Source organism: Rattus norvegicus, chromosome 7 (genome assembly GCF_036323735.1).
Source record: "Rattus norvegicus strain BN/NHsdMcwi chromosome 7, GRCr8, whole genome shotgun sequence".
NCBI classification, from domain to species: domain Eukaryota; kingdom Metazoa; phylum Chordata; class Mammalia; order Rodentia; family Muridae; genus Rattus; species Rattus norvegicus.
In genome coordinates, this window is record NC_086025.1 from 39,406,588 (window position 1) to 39,431,659 (window position 25,072).

A 25,072-nucleotide genomic window follows, 5' to 3' on the forward strand; every position below is an offset into this window, starting at 1 on the left:
TTAATCTGAGTGTGTATTCATAAAAATAACTTTTATTAGCCAGATGTAATTATCATCTCAGAGGCTGACTGCTGAATAGCTCACTCTTTCTGGTTCTTTCTGAGCTCTGGTTGCTGGATCAACTCAGCCGTTCATGTTTCTCTTGGCTTCTCACTGAATTGCTCTGTTTGGCCTCGTACTAACCCTGGCAATCTGTTCTAATCTTCTAGCTCCTTCTCTTTCTCTGGCTCATTATGTCTTCTTAATCTTTGTCCAGCATGATCTCTCTGCAACCTGTTTGTGTAAAAAATTGCCTCAATTCTCTCTCTCTCTCTCTCTCTCTCTCTCTCTCTCTCTCTCTCTCTGTGTGTGTGTGTGTGTGTGTGTGAGTGTGTGTACACGCGTGCACCTTCTCTTTCCTTTCTGTTCGCATGTGAGTTGAACATGTTCTATCTCTGACTCATTCTATCCTATCTTTCTCTGATTCATCCAGTCTTCCCCTGGATTAGATGTGACTTTTAAACACAGCCGTTTCCTTCTAACTAATTTCACCTTCATTGTTTGGGTTTAGAGGTGTGTACTAAGGATATGACTGTATTCCAGGCAGGGGAATTAAACGTGTGTGGAGTGTTTGCATTCCCGCTGAATCACACAGACCAATGAAGTCTTTGAATGTGATCCAATACATTCAAAGTACGCTAGAACAGAGGCAGGCTTGTAACCTGGAAACCAGTGCCAGGCATCAGCTTGTTGGGGAGTAGCCTGGAAACTGGTTTTAGACACTGGTTTGTTGGGGAATAACCTAGAAACTGTTGTCAGGTACCAGTTTGTAGGGGAGTAACCTAAAAACTGGTGCTAGGGGCTGGATTGTTGTGGGAGTAACCTGGAAACTGGTGCTACGGGCTGGCGTGTTAGTTACCTTGAGTTCAACCCTCAGTCAGATTCTCTAATATGGAGTCTGACCCTAAGATCTGGCTATTCACTACTGTGACAAAATGCTGACCAAAACCAACTTGCAGGGAAAGGGAGTTAATACAGTTTATAGGCTACAATCAGCTACCACCAGGAAAAGCTGTAACTGGAGCTCAAGGCAGTGCTCTGGAGACAGGAACTGAGGTGTCCAAGAAGGTAGGCTGCTTGCTGGCTTGCTCTCTGGATTGCTCAGCTAGCTTCCTTAACAGCTCTGTTAAACCTAGGAATGTCGGACACTCCTACATCAATTAGCAATGAAGAAAATACCATACAAGCATACCCGCAAGCCTGTCTGATCAAGACAATATCTTTGGCTGAAGTGACTTCTTCCAAGGTAAGTGTAGCTGTTTTGTCAAGTTGCTAACTAAACCTAGTTAATGATGGCGCTTCCAAGGTTTGTCTTTAAACAGTCTCAACAGTAAACATAAAGTTGGTCTTATTTAATTTGTTTTTCTTCACATGCCAAAGGAGATTGCAGCATTGATTTGGCAGTTTATCTATATATTGTTTTTTAAACAAAGATTTAGTAGGGACATCTATTTTTCACATTCTCTGCTAGTGTAACAGATTAACGCTCTTTAGTTCTCATTGTGTTTACATACAGTCACCACAAAACTAGATTTTTCAGTAGAAAACTACTGCAGTTCCTTTCCATTAATCTTCTCTGGAAAATTAAAAGATTTATCCAAAATATAAAACAAAAATTATCCTTTAGATAATTAGTCAGACTATCTGATTTAGAGATGTCGAATCACTTGATAGGTGACTTGTCATTCAGTTTAATAAGGTCTTTTTCGTCAGTGTCTGATTGTCATTGACATGATTCAGTTTGCTTTTTAAGGTATACATAGCTCTTAATTTATCAGAGAGAAAACTTTAAAAAGCTTATCACTGTGTATATTTACATGATCACCTCTCACCAATATAGCTGTAGTCATTACAGCCTGACGAAAGCTATTTTGCTAACATTTCTAATGAATTTCTGCTCTAAAAACTCAATTATATAAATTTTTAATAATTAATGGCCTCTCATTACCCATATACTTGTGTATAAGTAATGGTTCAATATTATTTGAATCATTGTGTACTATCAAATGAGACACTCTGTGTTTTATAACTTGACTTAAGACAACATGACAAACAATAAAACCAATCATGAAAAATGGTAAACAGATTCAAACCCATTAACATCTGAACATGTGAGAGTTATTATTTAAAACAATGTTAAGGTTTCCATAGTTCTAGTTTTAATGTTTACAGGAGTAAAATGCACTTCTATCATTCAGGTTGCAGTAACTGTATGTTTTTTTAAACAGAAATTTATTCAAATATATATATATATGTATATATATATCATTAGTAAATATTTAATATAACCCCTTATATCCTTGTATTTTAAGAATGTGAGTAAAAATGTATTATATAACTTTGAAATTCAGTAGCAAAATTTTTAAGTCAGAAGCTCATCTGTTTAAATATTTCATTAAAAATCAACCCCAAATTAATATTTTATATGGAAACCAGAGGTGGCAGATTGCACATCTATGTGTTAGGCCTACCACCTAGTGGTTAGAAATATTTATACAGCCTTACATTTTCCTTTATTTTATTATTATTAGTTTCTTCATTTACATAGCAAATATTGTATCCCTTCCTTGTCTCCCCTCCACAAGCCCTCCTACCAGAGTGCCCTTCCCCTTTGCCTATTAGAAGGTGCTCTCCCTCCTACCCACACACTCCTGCCTCACTCCTCTAGAATCCCTCTTTGCTGGGGCATCAAGCCTCCAAAGGACCAAGTGCCTGATCTCTCATAGATATAAGGTAAATCCATTCTCTGCTACATATGTAGCAGGAGCCATGGACCCACCAATGTACACTCTTGTGGTGGTTTAGTCCCTGGGAACTCTGAGGTGTCTGATTAGTTAACATTGTAGTTCTTCCTATGGGGTTGCAATCCCCTTCAGTCCTTGGCCTAACTCTTCCATTGGGGTCCCAAGGCTCAGTCTAATGGTTGGTTGTGAGTATATGCATCTGTATTGGTCAGGGGTTGGTAGAGCCTCTCAGGGAACAGCTATATCAGGCTCCTATCAGTAAGCACTTCTTAGCATTAGCAATAGTGTCAGGTTTGATGTCTACAGATGGGGTGAATCCCAAAGAACGGGTATGGGTCTAGATGGCCTTCTCTTTAGTCTCTGCTCCATTTTCTCCAGTCTTTGCATTTCCTTTAGACAGGAACCATTCTGGGTTAAAGATTTTGAGATGAGTGGATGACACCACCCCTCAACTGAGGATCATATCTATCTAACTGAAGGTGACCTCTTCAGGTTCTATCTTCCTGCTGTTGGGTATTTCAGTTAATGTCATCCCCCATTGGATCCTGGGAGCCTTTTTATCCCTGCTGTCTGGACTTTCTAGTGGTTCCCCCCAAATTGCCCCCTACATATTTCTATTCATTCTCTGGCCCTCTGGACTTCTGTCTCTTCCCAACCTGATCCAGCCCTTTTCCATCCCCCAAACTTCTGCCACCAAGGTTCCTCCCTCCCTCTGCCAGCCATAATTATTTTCTTCCCCTTAAAGTGGGATTGCAGCAGTTATACTTTGACCTTCCTTCTTGTTAAGCTTCATGTGATCGGTGAGTTGTATCATTGGAGGTCTGAACTTTTGGGCTAATATCCATGTATCAGTGTGTACATACTATGTATGTATGTATGTCCTTTTGGGTTTGGGTTACCTCAGACAGGATGATGTTTTCTAGTTCCATCCATTAACCTGAAAACTTCATGAAGTCATTGATTTTAAAGCTGAGTAATATTTCATTGTGTAATTGTACTGCATTTTCTATATCTAATCCTCTGTTGAAGGACATCTGGGTTTTTTCCTAGCTTCTGGTTATTATAAATAAGGCTGTAGACAACTTAAACTTGCCTGTTTGTGGTTAATTTTTCTCTATGAGTGTACCCTGACTTTCTTTATTATTCTACAGTTTTGAATTTCCAAAGTAAAATAAAGTGTCCTAAACCAAGGAAACCACATTCTCTGGTAGGAATGTTCAGAACTGTAGAAAACGATGTGAGAGTTGGTTTATGATGGTTGTCAGATTCACAGATCTTTCAGGCAAAACTCTTTTCACGTCTTTGAAGTATTTTGTAGAGTGAGTTAACTTGGATATTTGTGTCTACCTGGAATATAAGTGGCACCAGTTCATGCTCAAGGAATCTGGACTATGTTCAAGATGTAAAATGAAGGTGGGAACTAGCATTCATCTCCCTCTGCTCATCCTGGGCACAGATGGGATGTGTCTGCTTGCTCTCCTTTGGCACAGTTTTCACTCCATGGTGGGCTGAGACAAAATTACACTCTTCCCTAATTTGTATTTGCCAGGTATTTTGGCCCAACAAGGAAAAATAGTAATTAGTGCCATGTGCAAGGAATATCTACTTTAATTTGTTTCTGAATGGCATGGGGTACTTTTAATTGCAGAGAAATAAAATGCAAAATAGAAGAAGAATTTACCAAAGAATACACTAAACCTAGTAGTGTTTACAATGGTCTATATTTAAAATATCACATTAGGAATGAAATTGGTAACATTTAACATTAGGAAGCATTATAATAATAACGTAAGCTACTAACTAATGAGTCCCAGAAATAACTCAGCAATAGAGCAATGAATAGCTTGCTCAAGGACTTTTAACACTGCAGAAAGTAAGCAATGAAAATAAATTACTTACTCCTGAATTATTGATCTCTAAACAAGAATCATGGCTCTTTGGACTGGATAATTTTTATTGTCAACTTGACACAATCTCCACTCCCCTTAGAAGAAAGGGCCTCCATTGAGGAACTGTCGAGATAAGTGTGAAAGTGGGCAGAGCTGTAGGGCATTATTTTGATTGCTATTTGATGGAGGAGGCCAAAACCACTGTGACTTGGACCTCCCTTAGGCATGTGGACCTGAGATATGTATATTAGCTTAGCCACCCAATAAAAAGGGTTCCACTATGGTTTCTACCCTCAGGTCCTGCCTTGAACTCCTGTCCTGACTTTCTCACTCAGTGATAGATTGTAAACTGGCAGTTTAAGTGAAAGAAACCTTTTCCTATTCAGTGGACTTCTGTCACATTGTTTATCACAGAAAGCAAACTAGGACATGATCTATGTCAGTTGTAGACATTTCAGTAATCAGATCAATGGGATATGAATATTCCTATTCTATTACAAGTATTTCTTGATCGTGTGAATAATTCAGAATTATCAGAGGATAAACTGGATTTTCTCAGTAAAACTGACATAATTTTAACTATCTTCATAAAATGGAAGACGGGACAAAAAATTGAGAAGCTACATAATATGGAAATGGATGGTGAGGTTTGAACACAGAGGCAAGAATCTCTTCAACTGAAGACAAGGAAATGTTATCCCTGGCATCTTCCATTCACTGGAGGGCAAAGAAGCTGGCTTGTTTGGAGAAAAGGCTTGCCGCAGAGCAGCAATGGCAGAAATAGTATGACAGAAAATAATTGCCAGAAAAACAAAAAAGAAAACAAGCATGAAGCATCCCTTTCTCCTCCCATCTCCATGTTTCTCTTCTGTATGGAAAGATGTCACCTACCCTAGAAAAGGAACTTTGCCTCTCAGTAACTCCTTCCTGGATTGGCCTCACACATTTGCCCGACTGTGTGTCATTTTGTTGTTGCCAAGTCTAACCACGTTAACAATCATGACTAGCCATCACATTGCTAATGCTGACTTTAGATACCTGGCGTCCATGTCTGAAGCATACAACCCACTCTAATAAGTCATATTTTCTAATATATACATATATATGTATATATTTCTAATATATACATATATGTATGTATGTATATATATGTATATATATATATATATATATATATATGTCTGGTTCTGGTACACTGAAGAAGTCTAATAGACAAGAAAAAAATCAAGTTAACTGCAAGATGGGTCTTTTGGAGGTTCAAGAGCATCCTGTTTTAAGTGAACAAGTTTGTGAATATTTGATCAATAGAGTGTTGATTGAAGATATGATAACTGGGACTTTGTCAGGTTGTAGGGCACAGAACTTTAATCCCAGAAGTCTGGAGACAGAGGTAGGAGGATCTCTGAGCTGGAGGCCAGCCTGATGTACACACTATGGGCTACAGAGAGACATCCAGGGCTCAGAGAAAGAAAGGGGAGGGGGAGGGGGAGGGGGAGGGGGAGGGGGAGGGGGAGGGGGAGGGAGAGGGGGAGGGGGAGGGGGAGGGAGAGGGAGAGGGAGAGGGAGAGGGAGAGGGAGAGGGAGAGGGAGAGGGAGAGGGAGAGGGAGAGGGAGAGGGAGAGGGAGAGGGAGAGGGAGAGGGAGAGGGAGAGGGAGAGAATACTTCCTGACTTACAGAGGAACAATTATTTCCAACATATCTTGACCTTCCATCATTCTCTGTAAGCAATAATATGTTTAAAATGCATTTTACCTGACTTTTACTCCATCTAAATATAAAATTTCTGTTAATTGTGTTATGAGAAATATTGACAGAATTTCCACTTTATTCTGTGTTAATGCTAGTTTATTTAGTTTATCATTCATTTAGTTTTGCTTGTTAGAAAAGCTTTACAAATATTCCTCTAAGTTAATTCTTAATATACTTACAATAGAACTATCCAGTGGCCTGTAACCCCCTTTCTATGGCAGTAGTACCGATTTTCAAATATGTTTCATCCATTCATCCATCCATCCATTCAGTCATTCATTTAATCTATGAGGGCATTTGGTCAGAAAGTGTGTCTGTGCACCATGGGCACCCAGAGTGTCTATAGAGGATAAAAGGGCATTGAATCCTTCAGAGCTAGAAATATAAATGGTTCTAAGTGCAGTGAATTAATCCTGGATCCTCTGCAAGACCAGACAGTGCTTTTAACTCCGGAGTCATCTCTATAGCCATGGGATTCAATTTTCTCCTTTTATTATATTAATTCTATTATATATCTACACTATATCCTTCGATCAATTCTATGGTATCCATTGTGTTAAAGCATGTCCAGGAAAAATGAAAAACAAATAGAGGAAATCTTATGTCAGGACATGTCAAGTACTTACCAAAATGAAGGAAATGGATAAATAAACTTAGATGTTCTACAGTGTAGTTTTAAGGGAGGCAATACATTCTTACATATGTGCACAGCATAAACACCTTTGCATTCACAACCTTTTCCATTGTTTTTCTATTTGCGTTCCTTTTACTCACACGTTTGATTTGTCTTGTCTTCTCTAGTATGGATAGCAGGCTGCTTGGTGCTGGGAATTGTTTAAGGAGATATTGGAGACTGCACCTACCTTCTCAGTATTTCTAGAAAAATGCAGAGGAGTTACCCCAGTGGATCTTCATAAAAGTGTGAACAGGGAGGCTTTTTAAAGGATATACTGCCTTCATGGTGATATTAAGAAAAATATTGTCACCTATTCTTAGGATTCTTGGAGAAGAAGAGTTCCTCTGTAGAAGTTTTCCTCTCCACCCATCCATCTCTCCAGTTCAGTGCACTATTCTTCCACTTGTTTCATAACTGTTTAATATTTATTATGCACCTACTTAATATTTATTACGTATTACCGAATTCCATTTTGTTGAACTTTCATCCAATCTTCTTAGCATCTTAGATCACCAGGATTTTTTCTTTCATTTAACATCAAAAAGGCATCCCTCAAATAGCATTAGAGACAGTATACATTCAGTTTAAAATTAATGACATAATGAGCGCTAAACAATTCTGGCCCACAAAGTGACAGAAAGAATGGAGTTCCTCTTTTCATATGAGGCAAGAAAGTTCAGTAGGGATTTTCTTGTGGTGATGGTTGTTTTGTTTTGCTTTCCTGGTCCAGTCTGGGAATTCTAGCCCATATTAGAGAATTTATTCAGGCTTATAATCCAAGCCAGAATTACTTAAGGGACTATTAAATACTGCTATTCATCAACTCACACTAACTTAGCTTCATTAACTGCTATCTGAACAGCTAAGTCTTTCTGATCAGGGTTAATAAATGTATTAGTCTGTGTGCATAAAGTTATGGGCTTAGAAGACATTTTATTGTGTCCACTTAGCAGAATAAGAGGTCTGCTTTCTGGTCTATAACCTAATCGGGTAATTCGACCACGTAGAGTATCATCTTATACAGAAGGTTTTAAAACCAACTAAAACTTGATGGATTAGTCCTACATTTATGTCATTAGTGTACTAGTAGGCGTATTTTGCCAGGGGCATTATTACTGCATTCTGCATGAATAAGAATATTGATAACTTTTGCCCCGTCCACAGTAATATGCATATTAACTTCTATCGCTGTGAAAGCTAGACAGTCAAGGTGAAGCTTCCAAGTTGGGACTAGCTTCATCCCTCCATGGCCTTTGACCCAAGTATGCAGTGTCTTCAGTACTAGGTTGTTATTTTTGATGTTATTTTTAATGTCTGGGGGAAGAGTGTATAGAACCCCACTGGCCAACAAATTTAAAAAGAGATTCCCAAACCTGATTCTGAGCTTTGTACTAATAACATACGTCGTCTGGGCGAGGCATTGTTGTCCGTGACACAGTAACTGTTTACTTTGTTTTGAAATATTACATTTTAAAAATATTTAGATACTTGAATTTTCTTTTAAATCCTAACTTGCTTCAATTTACAGTACGTAGTTTAAAACATCTTCATTTAAAATATCCTTATATGTGTATATGTGTGTGATTGAGAAGGCAACTACAGTAGTGGGTGTTCATAAAGGATGTTCAGTGTCTCTCCACAGTCCTTGCTCTCCCTGTCCTCAGTCCCTATCCCCGGTCACCCTTCTGCTCTATTGTTTCTTGTCTTCACTACATACCACCTGTGATTTATCTCCCCTTCTACGAGCTTTCTGTCCATCTGTCTTAGTTACTGCTTTGTAACTAAGGATGACAGGGGGAGGAGACAGGATGGTGAAGGCGATGCCTATGAAGAAGGCATTTACGGGGAGCCTGCTTACGGTTTCATGATTGTATGGTGGAAAACAGGCAGGAATATGCTGAAGTCATGGCTGAGAGCTTTACATTGTGATCCACAGGCAGCAGGCAATGAAAGAAGATGAGAGGGGGCAGGGTTGGGGGCAGACTAAGGCTGGTATTAGCTTTCCAAGCCTCAAGGCTTACCAACATTGACGTCTATCTTCCTACAAAGCCATACATTATTCCAACAAGTCCACACCTCTTAATCTTTCACAATCAGTTCCATTAACTGAAGTTCAAGCTCATGGAGATTACTCTATTTCAAACCACCTACTTTCTATGGGTGCTCCAATTTAAGCACACATATATAACTAGACAAGTCTAGCACCCACCTATACGAGCATAAACATGTAAATATGAATTTTTTGTGTGTTTTATCTTTACCCAATTGCCAAGAGCCATCAAGGAGAAGCTAAAATCTAGGTGATCTTCCTGAGATGGTTCCGCCATCGACTGTCAGTCTATGATGGACTTGTTTCTCTAGACCAAGAAGATTAAATCTGAAGAAAGATTCCTGCTATAAATATGCTTTCCTTGTTATTTTTAAATATATAACACTCACTAGGTATTGAACCATCCCTTTAAGCAGATTTCTGCAGATCTACAAAGATGCACTATCTTGTAGTGATGCTATATAGACAAATAGGTAATGATTCTATAGAATTCCTCATTTGATTCAAGTAATTTCAGGAAGAAAGTTTTTAGAGAATGTCGTAGCTGCTAGAAAGATGTAATAAAGTTAGAATCAAGAATAGTAGGTGCCCACTCCTCATAATAATAAGTAAAGGTTGCTTAAGAAGAAATAAGATGAGCTTTTATAATTATACTAAAAAGATAAATAGACCTGGACAAATTTGTGTTCAAGAAAAAACAATTAGGTGCAAGGATAAAGTCACAGGTGTGCACTATGATCAGGCAAGGCCATGATTTAAAAAACTGTTTCTTTGAACTAATAATGAGAATGTTATAATGAAATACCACTTTGAACTCTTATCAACATCGTTTTTTAACTCCCATTCTATGCAACATTTATCTCTGAGATAATTTGCTAAGGACCATTTTGCCTAAGAAGTTATAAAAAAAAAGACCAAGAAAGAAAGAAATAAAATAGTTGGTTGAATGGTTTGGCTTAATGAGCTTTGCCCCATCCATCCATCCATCCATCCATCCATCCATCCATCCATCCATCCATCTATCCCTCCAAATGTTTATGCTTGTCTATATGTTGTGTGTAGCTATATGTGTATCTATGTAAGCATGCATGAATACTTGTGGAGTTCATTGTGACAGACCATGGTGCCCTGCCAGAGTGTGGATGTATGAATCTTTGAATGTATATGTGTCTGTGCATGTTTGTCCTTAAAAAGCATCTTAATTCTTTTCCTTTCCTTCCTCTCTGGTTCACAACAAATCAACCAGCTTAGCCAGTGAGGCTTCTGACTCACCACAGACAAAAACACTAGCAATAAATCTTTTTACTCGTTTCCCTGCTACTAAACAGCATGTGTTAATCGCCAGATATTAGCACTTATTAAGACACAAGTAATAAAGAATTAAGTTTTTAGTGCTTACTGAAGCACACAACAGTAAGAAAGAGTTAACTTTCCCTAGCAGTTATTAAAGCGTAAAGACTTAAACAAAGCTCAGGGAGTTATAATACGTAATAAATCACAGCATTAAAGAGAAAAGAAGCCAGAGGTATTTTTAACCATGGACTAAACAAGGGAGTTTTTAGAAACTTTTACGTTACTAGCAACCTCTCAGTATACTTAAAGAGGCAGAAGGCCAGAGACCATTGGTCTTTAAAGCCACATCTGACACTGTGTCCCTCTTCCAGCTCAGTCCAGGTCGGACAGACTCTCAGCACCTAGTCATACTGAATAGCATACAAAAAAGAAATCTAAAAAACAAACAAAAAGGCAAGCAAACAACAAAATTAACAAGTACTGGTGTAAGTGTGGGTAAAGGGAGACACATTCTGTTGGCCAGAGTACACACTTTTACAGACCCTTTGGAAATCAGTGTGGAGGTCCTAGAAATAGATCTACCAAATTACTTAGGTATATCACATGTGTATGCATACTCAAAGGACTCTATATCCTATTATAGAGGTACCTACTCCCCCAAATTTATTGCGGCTCAGGTCAAAATAGCCGAGAAATGGACAAACAAAATATGGTACATATTCACAAGGTTTTTTTTTTAAGAGTCATTTTTAAAGATTTGTTTTTATATGAATGTAGGCAGGCATGTGCAGGTGCCTGCAAATTCCTGAGGCCTCGGATTTCCTGGAGCTGAAGGTACAGGTGGCCATGACACAACCAGTGTGGATTCTGGGAACTGAATTCAAGATCTCTGTAAAAGTAAACTGTGCTCTTAACTGCTGAGCTATCTCTCCAGCCTGCACAGTGGAATTCCATTCAGCTGCGATGATAAATGAAAGTATAAAATATTCATGTAAGTTAATGAGGCTGGAAATGGTCATTCTGGTTGAGATAACCAGACCCACTGCCCACATTTTTGGGGGGAGATTTTAAATTTCGTTTTGCTTGTGCTATTAAGTTCCCTTTTTTAGATCTTCAGACATCCTATACATCAAGTTGTTATTAGATCTATAGTTTGTAAACTTAAAGTTTCCTTTTCCATTCAAGTGTAACAGTTTTGGATTAATGTAATCTCATTTATCTGTATTTGATTTTTATTCCTGTCCTTAACAATAGTGTCCAAAATACCTTACTACAGACAAGCTCCTCAAGAATTGTCATCGTTTTAGCTCTTACTTTTTAAGTCTTTATGTTGTGTTATTCACTATGTGACTTCCTACATGAAGGAATTCACACTTTTGGTTTGATTATTGTTCTTACTGCATGTTATTTGTAAAATGACCCTTAAGTTAGACCCTGAATGTCATGAATTGATATATGGTCTGGACAACACAAACCGACATGACTGATTGCCACTGATCCCTTTGCTCTCCAAACCAGCAATTCCTCCAGTTGCCTTTCCTCAAACATGTGCGTCAATAAGTTTTCCTGGATAACATATATCCTCGGAGCTACACCAGAACTTTTGTTTTCCGTACAAGTTTTGACCACTAGGTGGCAACATAATGCAAAAAATCAACGTTCCAAAAACCTCTGATTTTTTTTTTCTTCCCACAAAACAGTTTTATGAGTTGTACTGTACTTGCCTTGAATTTAATCTTTAACTCAAGAATAAAATACTGCCTAGGTATCACGTCTCTGATCTAAGTATTCTGGAAGCTGATAAAGAGGTCCTGGCAAAAACACATTTAAAAAAAAAAAGCACAAAACAGACAACAAGACGATAACAAGAACAAATTAGGTGCCTTCTTTATGTCTTTTTTCCCTTCACTTATATCCTTAAGCTTATAAAACTAAAAGAAATAAGCTTGTATATAATACAGATGAATATTATCTTGTTTCAAGATGTACAATTTACAAACGAAAATTACGGCATTGTTAATTTTAAATGAAATATAAGGTCACACATTACATAGTGCTAAGGATAAGAGGACGGTTTGTTCTGTAATGCTAGGCATACTAGTGCAAGTATATAGCCCTAGGAGCAAAGGTGCTTGCTTGCTTGCTTGTACCTGTCACGTCAGCTTGACCAGGGAGTGCACAGGCAGATATATGAAGGTCATTTGCCATCCAGCCTAGTTGAGTCCATTAGCTTCAGATTAGGTGAGAGACTCTCTTCTCAAAATATAAAAGTGTAGAGTAATGGAGATACCAGCCTCAGGCACATGTCCGAAAGCATCAACATGCATGTGTCATACATATGCACACATCAAAGAGTGAAGTCAGTCGTGGGGAAAGCTTCAAAGTATAAAAATTAGACAAGTTTCCTTTTCTGTTGGATAAGAATTTGGATTTATGATTTTATGGAAGCTTGTATTATTGTTTTATTTTTGTTTGATTTTTCTGTTTGGTTTCCTTTTTTTCTGTTTTGTTTAGTTCTTTAATTTGTCCTAGGTGACTTTATACATGAATATGATATATTCTGAGCATTCTCTGCTTGGACCCTTTTAAAAAATATTGTCTCTATTCCTAAAAAACCTGTTCTTCACCAGTCTCTTCACAGATTCACGAAAGTTTGGTTTGTTGTGTGAAACATTTAGTTTAGCCAAGGCTCTTGCTACGGCTCCTGATGTACCTATCCACTGGAACTTGGTGAAGTCACCACTGAGGAAACATCTGAAGTCAGTGGCCCAACTGCCAGATCACAGTAATGGTAGGAGTCCTGAAGCCCTCTTCCCTTCATGCTTACCCATTTGTAGCAGACCCACTTGCAACTTAGCTACTGTGAGTTCATGATTGCAATGGCTGTCTTGCCCAGTAGATGGCGCGTCATAACCCGGCTCCCTATACATCGAATTCTCATTCTTGCAGTCTCCTCTTCTGCAGTGTTCCTTGAGCCTTACAAGGGTTGAATGATATATGTTTGATGGTCAAATATTCATCACTTATTCTCAGATCATTTATGTACTTCTTTACCGTTTCATAGACTAACCACATAACATTATTTTCTAAGATAATTTTTAAAAAGTTAATATTCTCTCCTTTGTTCATCCTTCCTTATGAGAGATTTTCCAAGGTAGACATGTACATGATCCGAGGAGCTCCTCAACATTATCCAACTGAAAGCTAAAAATCAACCCCTCACTTAGGGAGGGTCAGAGATTTAAAATTTGCTGGCTGGCCTTAGCCCTTTAATTTATAGGTATATTTTGATAGCCTCTCATAGCATTTTTAGTACTCATCACCTTGACTCTACTTACTTATTATTACTTTAATGTTTTATAAATATTCACTAAAACCTAATTTCATTATTAAAAAATTGAGGTAAAAATAATCTATTTAATATAAATGGCTAGGTTTCTACATCCTATTATACCTATTATAGATGACATAATCTCTCTCTCTCTCTCTCTCTCTCTCATACACACACACATACACACACACACACACACACACACACACACACACAGAGAGAGAGAGAGAGAGAGAGAGAGAGAGAGAGAGAGAGAGAGAGAACATAAGTAAATTCTTAGTACTTAAAATTTTGGTAAGTAGAAGAATAAAATCCAATACTCAAAGTGATTTCCAGCTAAGTATACTAACAATTAGCAATATATCATACAGATTAAGTAACATCCCTATTGATAATAGTAAGGACATAAAGTATTTAGAATACAATAAGGGCAGGAAGTCTGTACAATATGAAACTTTTCCAGTGAAAATTTGAACACACCTAAGTCAGTGAAAATGTTGCCAATATTTTTAGAAGGAAAATATATTGAGAACTCAATATTACCTAAAGTGACCCACAAATATGAGTACTGTCAATCAAAATATATTTAAACCAAAACTAGAAATTGCATCTAGAACTCATATTGAAATTTCAAGGGAGATCAAATGGCCAAATAAATGTTAGCCAATATTAAATACAGAGGCCTCACATAGTTTAAAAGTTTGCTAAGGAATAAGATAATTCAGAGATAATCCGGCATGCATATGATCTATTGATTTACACAGGGATAAAAGACCATCTCATGGATGGATGTCTTAGTTAGGTTTCAGTAACTGTGAAAAGACACACTGAACCTGGCAACTCTTGTAAAGCCAAACATTTAATGGCAACATCCAGGCAGGCATGGTACAGGAGAAGGAGCTGAGATTTCTACGTCTTGTTCTGAAGGCAAACAGGAGAAGACTATTGTCTTCCAGGCAAGTAAGATGTGGGTCTCAAAGCTCACCCTCATGGTGACGCTCTTCCTCCAACAAGAATACATCTCATAGTAATGCCACTTCCTGAGCCAAACATATGGATAAAACATAGACCACCACAATGGATAAAAATAAAAATGTTTCCTCAAACAATGCTAGATAATAATAGCTAGATAATGCTAGATAAATAGTATCTAAATGGAGGAGACTGAGTTTGTGTTCTTAATCTACCCTTCTGGTACTAACGTTTCCACCTAATGTAGAAAATAAAGTGAAACTGGTGGCAAAAACGTAAGAACCAATCCATGACAAGTCTTGGATGGCAACACAGAAGGCAGCTTCATGATAATTAAAGTGACACGAATTTACTACAAGACACCCCTAGGGAAGGAAAACCATGTGTAGATGTGTTCTTTTTCAAGGAAATGGTCTATTCACAGAGTTTTGAAGTTCAAAATGTATTAGAAATTATTCACTTTACGCTTTATTTAAGATGGATGGGGTCCTATTTAAAAGATAATAATAAGGATTATACATGGCCCTAAAATGAAGTGAATTGCTTTAATTTCTTAAGGTCAGACCATTCCCACAATATGCGTCAGATCACTTTTCACAGAAGTATAGGCAGGAAGATATTGAGATCAGTGTACTGACAACCCCACCCCCCCCCAAATAAAGATGCAAAAATTCTTCAAAACATGAAGGAGGCATAGACCTGGGGGTTTTCCAAGCACAGTGATCCTTATAGAAGATATGTCGGAGTAGCTAGTACCAAAACCTTTTTTTGAAGTCTCCGGGTTATGAGAAGCTTGGACAGATTTAAGCCTCATTCACTCTTAAACAGGTCAGGATGAAATATCAGCATCAGTTCATTAAGTCTAAAATAATATGCTTTTCCAAACACTCTCTGCAAAGCATCACACGTAAGGTCAATGAGCAACGCATTTTGCTCTGCAGACAGAAGCTACTTCGTATAGACGGATATATTCATGAATCTAAGACGCAAAGCGATAGTAATCTGTGATGCGATGAGCCATCCCAAGACCTGCCATTTTGCTTAAGCACAGTATTATGAAGAGTGGCGACTGCAGTAGACCTGGTGAGTCTCTGTTTCCACTGTCAAGCAAACGAAGAAAACCCACTAGTATCCTAAAACCAGAAGCATTGCATAAACAATTGCAAACACTGGCTCAGAAACGATGATAAATATATTAACAATGTTTAACTAGACATTCTCTATTTGAACCTTAGGTGAACATGCATTGACAATATCCCACTTTTTACCATGTATTTTGTTATTATATAAGTAGAGTTGATTTCAGCTGATGTATTAATTTTCGGGCCATCACATCAAAGAGATTGAAAACCGTTCATTATTTTGAACAATTTTCAAAAAAGTAGAAAAGTTTGTATTTTACCGATTTCACTTTTAATACTTTAACATTAAAATGTCTCTATTTTCTGTAGCTAAGCTTTAGGGTGAAAAGGGAAAAAAAACCTGTTATACATTTTAAGATGATAAAATCACCAAGGGGCCCCTTCTTGGCCTTTTGGCTAAGATCAGCTGTAAAAGCACAGTAGTTTCAACCCATGCATATTTATGGCAACCTTTCTGACCCTTGAGCTAGATAATTTAGTTGAAGGTGCAATCATTCTTTCTTTCCCTTGGTTAATGAGTATGACCTTATGGGAACAGGATGCCTCTAGGAGTTGTTTTTTTTTTCCTGGGTTTTAGTCATGAATGGTAGAGGTAACAGGTTTTGTGTCAATTCTAGTTATTTCTCTCAATGGATGCAGTAGGACAATTGTTTCCATAAAAGCTACATCAAAAATAATTCTGAGAAATTGCCTATTGCTGAAAGGAGACCAAGGATAGGGTGACCTAGATCACAGTAGAGCCCACCTCAATTAGAGGAAGCAATTCTCCTTGAGCACTTTCCATCTTCCTGCCTCATTGGTGGAATGTGTATGCGTCTCATTGTTTCAAAGACTATTTGGGTTCTCTGAAAAGGAATCAAAATATCCTTCAAAGCAGGGTTCTTCTGTCAGTTCATAACACTTGCTTTTAGAAATCATATTGGAGCTTTGTAGTTCACATAAATATTCAAAATAAAATTTGCTTCTTCCTCCATAGGGAGTATAACTCTAATATCACAACTACTTTTTCTATACCAAAGTGAGAAGCAACTAAGTAATGAAACGGGAGATAAAAGTTTGACTGAGAGGCGAGAAAAAATGATTTGCCATAGTATTACAAATATGATCCTCCAGCCTAAGATGTTTTTAAAGTTTTAAAACTGTAGCAATCTGAATTTTCACTTTGCGAACCATATCCATCTGATATAGATATATGTGCCTACAGCATAATGTAGGGAATTGATTTTTAAATGTACTATAACTGAGATGAGAGAATGTTAAGACAAAAAACTCTTACTCTCTCCATAATCAATGGTTTTTTAAATTTAAATAATGCTAAAAACACATCCTCTGTCATCTATTACTCCTGAAATTAAAATAAAAACAAACAAACAAAAAGACCAAAATTAAACCAACTCAGAAAGAAATTTTGGACCTGACTTCCTTACACATCTATAACTTTCTCCTCATTTCTATACATTGAACACTGTGGTGATTTGAATATGCTTGCCTCATGGAAAATGACACTATTAGGATGTGTGACCTTGTTGGAATAGCTGTGACTTTGTTGGAGGAAATGTGCCACTGGGTAGGCAGGCTTTGAGGTCACCTAGTATTTAAGCCATGCCCGGTCAGAGAGTCTCTCCTGACTTCCTTCAGATTAAGATGTAGAACTCCCAGGACTAAGCCACTACACAAAGACTATACATGGACTACCCTGGGCTCCAACCTCATAGGTAGCAATGAATAGCTTAGTAAGAGCACCAGTGGAAGGGGAAGCCCTTGGTCCTGCCAAGACTGAACCCCCAGTGAATGTGATTATTGGGGGGAGGGCAGTAATGGGGGGAGGATGGGAGGGGAACACCCATAGAGAAGGGGAGGGGGAGGGGAGGGATGTTGGCCAGGAAACAGGGAAAGGCAATAACAATCGAAATGTAAATAAGAAATACCCAAGTTAATAAAGATGAACAAAAAAAAGATGTAGAACTCCCAGGTCCTCCTCCAGCACCAAGTCTGTCTGAATGCTGCCATGCTTCCTGCCATGATGATAATGGACTGAACCTCTCAAACTGTAAGCCTGCCCCAATTAAATGTTTGCTTTTGAAAGAGTAACCATAAGTAAGATAAACACCTATAATCCCTCCTGTCCTGAGACCTTTAGAAAGCCATTCTGTGGACCAAGATGGTGCCGAGTTATGTGAAGCCCTCTTTTCCTCACTGTCACGTCAGTGTTAACCCTCTAAGAGCACTCATCACACATCTGTACAAACATTGATTTTTCAATAAAAAGCTTTTGACTCCTTCATAAGCTCTGACACGATTGGTTGATTATTGTATATGATATATTTTCTAGTTCATCTTAAATTAGGTGATAACAGATTTGAAAGTATTTAGTATACTAGTTGGCAGGTAGAAATGCTGAATAAAGAAGAGCACAAATCTTTGATTACAACGATGGCTTAATAGGACTCATTCACTGCTCTCCACATTATATTTTACTTACAACGTCCCATTGGTAAAATCTGCCATAAAAAAATAAATGTATATGAGAGAGCATGATAAATAAATACAGAGAATAATGGATTGAGGGCTACCCAGCCTCAGCTGTTACATCTACAGCAAAGCATGAGCATCTAGGTCTCAGGGAACATCATGCAGGAAAAGGTAGAAAGAATGTAAGAACCAGAAGACCAGGACATCTAATGTGACATATAGATGTGACATATATATATATATATATATATGTATGCACTGTACCTGTGAAAATTGCAACAATATAAAAGATCTAATCTAGTTAAATAATGACAATATGCGGCAAGCCAACAAGGATGGGAAAAGTCTCATGGAACCCAATTTTGGCGTAGAATTACAGGTAACTCATGACTGCCAAAAGAGGGAAAATTAACCTTTTCCAGACATGAATGCCCTAATTGGCCACCCAAAACTAGATAGTTAACCCTAAAAACATAAACCTACAAGCAACACTAAATGGATTTAGCCAGTTGTATGTATTTATCTCTATATACACATGTAAATGAAGGAAAAGCATGAGACCATGTAGAGGACTGGAGAATTCATGGTCAGATGTTGGAAGGAGTAAAGGGAAAGGGTAAGTAAGGTAAACACATTACACATACAGAAAAATTGAAAAATAGATTTAATTAAAATTATAATAATGACACATTCTCAAAAGTCCCTTGAATCAGCTTGTGTCAAGTTACAGAAAATAGGAAACTCCAGATCTCTGCTAATGCCTGCTACTACAGCTACCTCTGTTCAACATAGGAATTTAGAGTAGAAAACTAAGAGCCAACCAAACATAATAAATAAAGTCATGGGACCCAAAGGTTGCAAATAGACTGCATTCAAAATTTAGAGATAAATCCATGTTGTTAAGAAATACACAAAAATAAATGGCAGGTAACATATAAGACGTACCCTGTAGATTACACAGTTCATGAAGGAAGGAAAGAAGAGATCCACAATCAAGGATATAAAAACTCTTCAGTATACTGTTGTGACACACTGTCATTTTTATCTCTTTCAGCAGTGTCCAACTTCCACATAAATAGCCTTTCTTAGGCCACCCAGATTCCCAAGTGCTTGTTACAACAAGTGCAATTTTTATTTCCTACATATTGGACAGGACTTTTGTGACCTCATCTCACAGTTGCTTATTACTTAAAGGCCTTAAATGCAAATAGAGTCACATTCTTAGGTACTGAAGACTAGGACAGTAGTAAATCTAAAAGTAATGTCTGCCTCCGAAATGAGTTTGTGCCAACATCTCAAAGAGGGGCTCATGTATTTCGACCTTGACAAATCAAACACGTCCTTAAAGAGTAGTGGAAGCTACAGGTGACTGTTGTCAGCCAGTCACTAAATCACTCTCATTGTGTCTATCAAGTTCCTGGTTTACATGGCTCTAATTTTATAAAGAATTTCTGCAAACTTGGATTTACAATGCCATACAGTACTAAAGCAATAGATGTAACTGCCACTCATCTCAGATAACCTAAGAAATAGAAAAATCTAGAGCAGGGGTTCGCAACCTTCCTGATGTTCCAACCCTTTAATGAGTTCCTCTTGTTGTGGTGATCCCCCAACCATAAAAATGTTTTCATTGTTACTTCATAAGTAACTTCGTAAGTGTACTATTGTTATGAAGTGTAATATAAATATCTGATACGCAAGACACCTGATGTTTGACCCCCAAATTGGTCCCAAACCACAGAGTGAGGTGTGTATAGGTATTTTTATATTTGGTCACATCAAGAACTAAGATAAATGAACACAACTCTAGACTTTCTGTAGCTTCTAGCAAGCTTGTCAGTGTCCACAAATACAAAGGTTAATTGTCTTAAAGCAATATTGCACATAAGAAGCTAAATGAAATTTCTCTGGCTCTCTGTACATCTTTTTTTCCAGAGACTGCTGCATCTTCTCATGTAGTGCCAACCTCATCCCTTAAACACAATGGTAAAGGTATTTGGCCAATTTGGGCACCTGCTTACCAGGGCTACTTCTGGCAATGTGTAAATTGTTGCCATCAACTACATTGACTACGTTTCAATAGGATTCTACCCATAGCAAATTCAACAACACGGTTCTGGCTGAGAATGGGGAACACACCACCATCTTCCAGGAGTGAGATCCCGCAACATCAAATAGAGTGATGCTGATGTTGAGTGTGTTGTGGAGTTTACTGGTGTTTTTCATCACCATGGAGAAGGCTAGGGCCCACTTGAGGGGTGGGGCCAAAAGGATTATTATTTCTGCTCTTTTTGCAGATGCTCAATGAGTGTGAACCATGAGAAGTGTGACAACTCACTCAAGATTGTAGGCAATACTTCCTGAACCACCAACTGCTTATCCCCCTGGCCAACATTACCAGGGAAAACTTTGTCACTGTAGAAGGACTCATGACCACAGTACACATCATCACTGCCACCAGAAGAACATATATGACCCATTAAAAAAGTTATGGGGTTGGTCAGAACATCATTCTTGCATCCACTGGTGCTGCCAAGTCTGTGGGCAAGGTCGTCCCAGAACTGAACAAGAAGCTCACTGACATGGCCTTCCATGTTTCTACCCACAACGTGTCTATTGTGGATCTGATATGCTGCTTCGAAAGAGTTGCCCAATATAATGTCATCATGAATGTGATGAAGCAGGTGTCCAAGGTCCCACGAAAGGGCCTCCTGGGCTACACTGAGGACCAGATTATGTCCTGTGAATTTAACAGTGACTCCTATTTTCTACCTGTGTTGGTAGAGCTGGCATTGTTCTCAATGACAACTTTGTAAAGCTTATTTCCTGGTATGACAATGAATTATGGCTACAGAAACAGGGTGGTGAACCTCGTTACTTCCATGTCCTCCAAGGAATAAAAAGCCCTGGACCACCCATGCTACCAAGGATCTGAGCGCAAGAGAGAGATCCTTGACTTCTGAGGAGTCCCTTTCCCAGCTTAGTCTCAGACCTGAGCATCTATATCCCAGTTTCCTTCCTAGACCCCAGTAATAATGGGAAGACCCTAGATTTTATTCTCTTGAATACCATCAATAAAATTCACTGCATCAACAAAAGAAAGAAAGAAAGAAACAAAGGAACAAACAAAGAACAAATAAGTTGGCCTTAAGACGGAGGTGCTCTGCCTGCATCTCAGAGGACCAGTTTTTTACTAGACAGATTTACCAGTAATTTTATTCTCTTTCTTTTCTAGGATACAAGTCTTTTTGATGGCGTTGTTTTCTTCGTGGAATCTGGTTTTTGTAATCATATCAAATAAAAGGAATTGTTTTTATTGCACACTTAACCTTGTAGGACTTACCCCTCATAATTCTATGTCTGAGTTAATTCACAGTGGCATAATAAAGACATTAGTCATTGTCTTATTACTTCTATTTCTGCTACTGAGAATTCAATTTTTTGTCATCTGTTTATAGGTGACCTGATTCTGTGAAGATAGAACATTTTCACTACCCTGAGGTCTGCTTTTACTTTCATAAAGTCTTACTAAGAACATTTTGGGTTAAATATGTATTTCCCCTTTGGGGAAATCATGAAACTTTCTGTAAAGTATCTTATTTCTTAACTTTCTCATTGAAGTTTTCTGTTTATATTTACACCTAAATAAATTCTTTCACATTTTAACCATTTTGGTTTGTCCTTTTCAAGTGAAGCAAATGGGAAATGGTCTGTGATTTTTCTGGTAAAGAATGTATATGGAAAAGAATATTAGAGGTTGATTTCATTATGGTTTTGATTGTACTAGCCAAATAACTAACAGTACTAAACGGAAAATAATTATTTTTTTTTATTGAATGACTACCTAGAAATGAATGATGTGAAACTAGTTAGTCTTCAAGACTCCAAATCCTCCCAGGTTACCATTAAGCCATACAAATATGTTTCCTCTGACTATGTGGTGCAATGGAAAACCGAAATTTTAGCAGGCAGGATGAAAGAAATGCAAAGAAACAAATAATTAGTTCCAAGGAATTAGTCTATACAAGGAATTTATGAGAAATAGCCACATGAAGGTCCTCTTCTATCCCACTGACCAAAATTTATATACGTGAATAAACTATAAGATTTAGAAAGATTTTTTTACAATGCAAACATTATTTGGTCTTAATGAATAAAAAACCAAGACTTATTTGTAACTTAAAAGAACGAGAGAATTTTGATAACTACATTTTTTTTGTATGTTGAAAACGGGTCAAATTCTTCAAAAAATTAAATAGTAAAAATAAAAACCTCTTCAAGAGTTCAAATTCCAAAAGAATAAGATTTTAGCAAACAAATTTCAACTTGAGACTCTGCAGGTTATCTTGAAGTTCATTTCCTGGAACTTAACAACAACAGCAAAAAAAAAGTCATAATTTCATTATTATAAAGATACTACAAATAAAGTCTCTATGACATAGTGGAGTATACGCAAGGTGGTGCATCTTTTGGGTAGATGCCCAAGAATCATATACCTGAATCTTCAAGTAGATCTTTTTGCAATATTCTGAAGAACCTCCAGATTGATTTCCAGAGTGGTTGTACCAGTTTTCAATCCCACCTTCAATGGAAAAATGTTCCTCTTTCTCCGCCTCCTTGCTAGAATGTGCTGTCACCTGAATTTTTGATCTTAGCCATTCTGATTGATGTAAGCTAGAATCTCAGGATCACTTTAATTTGCATTTCCCTTGTGATAGCCAGAAGTTGAAAACAACCCAGATGTTCCACAATGGAAGAATGGATACAGAAAATGTGGTTCATTTACACAATAGAATACTATTCAGCTATTAGGAATGAAGACATCATGAGTTTTGCAGGCAAATGAATGGGATGTGAAAATGTTACCCTGAGTGAAGTAACCCAGTCACAAAAGGACACACATGGTATGCTCTCACTGATAAGTGGATATTACCCAAGAACAGTACAGAATGCCCAGGACACAACCTACAGGACTCAATAAGGTTAACCAGCTGAAATACCCAAGTAAGAATGTCATAGTCCCACTTGCGAGGCAGAAGAAAAAAGTTACAGGGAGTAGAGGGAGGAAGGAACCTGGGTGGGAGGGGGACAGGGGAGGAAGGAAGGAAGGAAGGAACATTGTCTGGTATTGTGGGGGATGGGAGGAGACAGGATTGAAGCCCTGAGGGCCAGCAAATAGAATAGAAACAGGCAACCTCTTGAGGTAGGAGGTGGAGGGACCCTCTAGAATGTACTGGAGACCTGGGAGGTGAGAGACTTTCAGGACTCAAAGGAAAGGACCTTGGATGAAGTGCTGGACAGTGGGAAGAGGAACTTGCAGGGTTCACCTCCAGCAAAGGAATAGGACATCAAGGTAGACTGATTGTGTTGCCATCCCATAATTAAAAGCTCTAAGCCAGAATTGTTCCTGTCTGAAGGAACTGCAGGGACCAAAAATGGAGAAAAGCATGAAAGAAAGGTTCAGAGACAGGCCCAAATTAGGATCCAGCTCAATGGGAGGCCCTGACACTATAACTGATGCTGTGGTGTGCTTGCAGACAAGTGCCTAGCATGGCTGCTCTCTGAAATGTAAAAGAAGCTAAAAGAATCAGATGCAGATACTAACACCCAACTGATGGACAGAAGCTGGGAACTCCTGTGGTTGATTGGGGAGAAGCTGGAAGAAGCTGAGGAGGGCAATTCCATGGGAAGACCAGCAGTCTCAACTAACCTAGACTCCCGAGATCTCTCAGACACTGAGCCACCAACCAGGCAGCATACAGCAGGTGATATGAGGCCCCAACACATATACAGCAGAGGACTGCCTGGTCTGGCCTCAGTGAGCAAAGATACATATAACCCTTGAGAGATTTGAGGCCCCAGGGAGTGGCCAGTTCTGGTCAGTTGGGAGTAGGAGTCCTCTTGAAGACTGGGGTAGTGAGGTTTGGGAAGGGTAGCAGTCACGGGGGGCAGACTGGTAAGGGGGTAAAGTCTGGACTGTAAAAAAGGATTAAAGAATAAAAGTGAAAATAAATAATAATAATAATAATAATAATAATAATAATAATAATAAACAAAAGAAAGGTACTATAGAAAGAAATAAGTTGAACACTTCTTTATTTGTTCTATCTGTCCTTAGCCTTCCCTTGATGAAATACTGCTTAGGAACATCTAGTCAGTCATATTACTTCTGAGAAGGGAATTCAACAGCATAATCCTAACTAGTACAGAAACAGTAAATAGGAATTGGCCTCATAGATAGGACACCGAAGATACTTTAGCAGTTACTTAAATTATATCTAAGGACATGCAGGATTTTCATGCACTGACTTTTCTCTTGTTGGATCCTGTTGTGGTAAATGCAGCTTCATTTGTTGCTTCACACATCCATAAAAAAATAACTAATAATAATACTGCAAGGTGTGATTAAATCTCCTCCCTTATCCCCAATGCCCAGCTGAAAACACTAAAAACTCTTACTTAGACTCATTTGTATGTATTCCCTGCTGTTGGCACTTCACTACCTCTGTGGATTGCTCTCTTAAAGTGAAAGCACATTACAAAATTTAAAGCATTTTACATCAGAACAAGATTAAAAAAAAAAAAACAACAACTTAGAATCATTTATGAAAACTTTGGAAGCATTCAAAGATTTATTTTTATTTTTATTTTTATTTTTGGTTTCAAGATACTAATCTGCACTTTGGATGCTTCTTTTTAATCAGAAAAAAAAAC

The 25,072-nt window shown here is 38.0% G+C and overlaps 1 long non-coding RNA gene across 2 annotated transcripts; it reads left to right on the top strand.

Moving 5' to 3' along the window:
- The first annotated feature begins 760 nt into the window (after positions 1-760).
- Positions 761-22,024, top strand: LOC100910482 (uncharacterized). Of its 2 annotated transcripts, none has more exons than XR_010053271.1 (3): positions 761-1,285; positions 13,072-13,232; positions 20,656-22,024. It is a non-coding gene; the product is annotated as an uncharacterized LOC100910482 (long non-coding RNA). The 2 variants fall into 2 exon arrangements; XR_010053272.1 differs by lacking the exon at positions 761-1,285 and adding an exon at positions 3,306-3,583.
- Positions 22,025-25,072: the final 3,048 nt, after the last annotated feature.